Below are 2,872 nucleotides of genomic sequence, written 5' to 3'. Positions count from 1 at the left end.
GCAAGGACACAGGCTGTGTTCAAAATGGCACGATGCTCATGCATACTGAGTAGTAGCCTATCTACTGAACACTGCATACTATTTTTTTTTAAGTAGTATGTAAAACGATACGTATTATGCAATTAAATGTATTTTAAACAGTACACTGTTGTCACCTCTTTATGTTTAATTACATCTAGTACCTCTCTAATAAATATGATCGTTTTGCTTTTTATCAAATTTTGAGAGGAAACTTTTGCAAGTCATATACTAAATACTACTTGATATTTTCAAACAGTATTTTAAACAGAATTCCATATGCATTTCAAACATTGCTATCACATGATGTACACTGCTGCTGCTTTTCCAGTCAGATTAGTTGGCCACATTCATTTTATAATGTAAATTTAGAAATAAATCAGCATGTGTCCCAGGTGAAAAAAAAGGTACATTTCTATAATGTACTTAAAGCGCTTTATTTTCGTGCACTAATTTTGTACTTACTATACTGAAAATTCTTCTTTAGTAGTTCTTAAGGTTATCGTAAGAACATCTAAGTGCACTCAATTGTGCTATTTTGAGACACCATGAAATATGAACTAAAATGTACTTTTAATATACTATCTCTGTATTTAAAAAAATGTATTTAGATACCACTTATAGTACACTCCACAGTGTACTAAAAGTTACATTTTAGTTCATATTTCATGGTGTCTCAAAATAACACAGTTGAGTACACTTAGATGTTCTTAAGATTATCTTAAGAAGTATTAAAGAAGAATTTTTAGTATATTAAGTACAAAATTAGTGCACAAAAATAGAGCACTTTAAGTACATTATAGATATGTACTTTTTTCACCTGGGGTGTTTTATTCTAATTAATTTAGGTCATGTAATGCTACAAACCATGATTTCTATTAGTGCGGTTAGGAATTTTAGACAAAGACACTGAATTTTTTCTTTCTTTATTTTTTTTATATATGGAATACGTAATAGCCTACATGACCTCCTAACACCCCCACTCTTCCTCACTACAGTCCCGCTGCTACAGATATCTTCTCGGTAGGTGTCATGGGACTTTTACCAGTCTATTTCAGTCAATGGCAGAGAAGAGCCATGAATCTATTATTTCTGAAATCAGACCCCCCCCCCCCCCCCCCACGTCCACAGCCCCGCCCCCATGTGTGAAATCCCCACCCCTATTTGGCTTGTCTGCCCCATGCTTGAAAGCTCACAGAAATATAAAATATGTAAAGGGAAACCCATTAAAATAGTTTAAAATTGGCAGTAAAAACAATTAAGTAAAACTAAAACCAAATTTTCGTTGACAGCTAAATATATGCTTTTTGATAGCAGTAATGCTCTAATTACTACTGTCAGAAAAACTTTAACACGCAGCCGAAGCAGCTTTCTAAATGCGAGATTTACTAATTACAGCATGGTCAACAACAATAATAATAATAATAATAATAGAATATGCTAGGTTGTTTAAACCCAAATTTTGGGTCAAATATGGACAAACCCAATCATTTCGGTTACATATTTTAATTAAATACACAACGGTTGGGTTTGTCCATTTTGACCCAAATCAACAACCCAGCATTTTTTTTGGAGCGAAGAAGTCTTAGGTAAACATACGAAAATACATCAATAATTCTCTGTATGAGCTAATTTTAGATTCATGGGCATGGGTACCTGAGTACCACAACCACATGTAATACTGAACATGAATGTTTATTAAAGGTGCTCTAGAACCCTTTTTCACAAGATGTAATATAAGTCTAAGGTGTCCCCTGAATGTGTATGTGAAGTTTCAGCTCAAAATACCCCTTAGATTTTTTATTATTACATTTTTTAACTGCCTATTTTGGGGCATAATTAAATATGCGCTGATTCAGCGTGCGTCCCCTTTAAATGCTCACGCTCCCCGCCCCCAAGCTCACAACTCTATAACACATTGCATAAACAAAGTTCACACAGCTAATATAACCCTCAAAATGGATCTTTACAAAATATTCGTTATGCATGTTGCATGCATGCATCAGATCATGTAAGTATGGTATTTATTTGGATGTTTACATTTAATTCTGAATGAGTTTCATAGTACTCCGTGGCTAACGGGGCTAATGCTACACTGTTGGAGAGATTTATAAAGAAAGAAGTTGTGTTTATGAATTATACAGACTGCAAGTGTTTAATAATGAAAATTACGACATGGCTCTGATCTCCGTGAATACAGTAAGAAACAATGGTAACTTTAACCACATTTAACAGTACATTTGTTTATTTTATATACTGATGAGCAAGGGGGCCCCTGGTAATTCAGGGGCCCTACGCAACTTGCGTAGCTTGCATATAGAGAATCATATGTTATCATCATACTTAAAATATACCTTCCGCAACAACTGATTCGGACTCATCCATCATCCCAATAATTCATAGTTTTTGAGTTTATGAAATTCTCAATCCTAGCAGGTTTTCAATCCATTAAGCACTTCCATTACATTTTTTTTATTTCATTTAATGTACTGCGATGACATCTAGTGGAGTATAATGCAATAAACAGCTCTTTGTTAGTGTATATACCAATTTAGCCATTTAGAAGATCTAGCTCCTCTGGCAAAGATGATTTGGTAGATGGAGTGTCTTCAAATATCATATTTAGTACAAAAAAATGAGATCACAAATATCTATAATGTGGGCAACATTTAATGTGAGAACAGAAAATGAACTATCATTAAAAACACTAGATGGCGCAAAATTCAGTTCATTCTAATGAGGACAGATAAAAAGTGTTTGCTCTTGTTGACACTTCAGATTGACATTTTAAGTGAATTGATAAAATATAGTAATTACAGCATCATCCCTTTCCAGAACAAATCTGTTTGGCAAT

Source organism: Megalobrama amblycephala, linkage group LG9 (genome assembly GCF_018812025.1).
Source record: "Megalobrama amblycephala isolate DHTTF-2021 linkage group LG9, ASM1881202v1, whole genome shotgun sequence".
Taxonomy (NCBI): domain Eukaryota; kingdom Metazoa; phylum Chordata; class Actinopteri; order Cypriniformes; family Xenocyprididae; genus Megalobrama; species Megalobrama amblycephala.
This window is presented reverse-complemented; position numbering follows the sequence as displayed.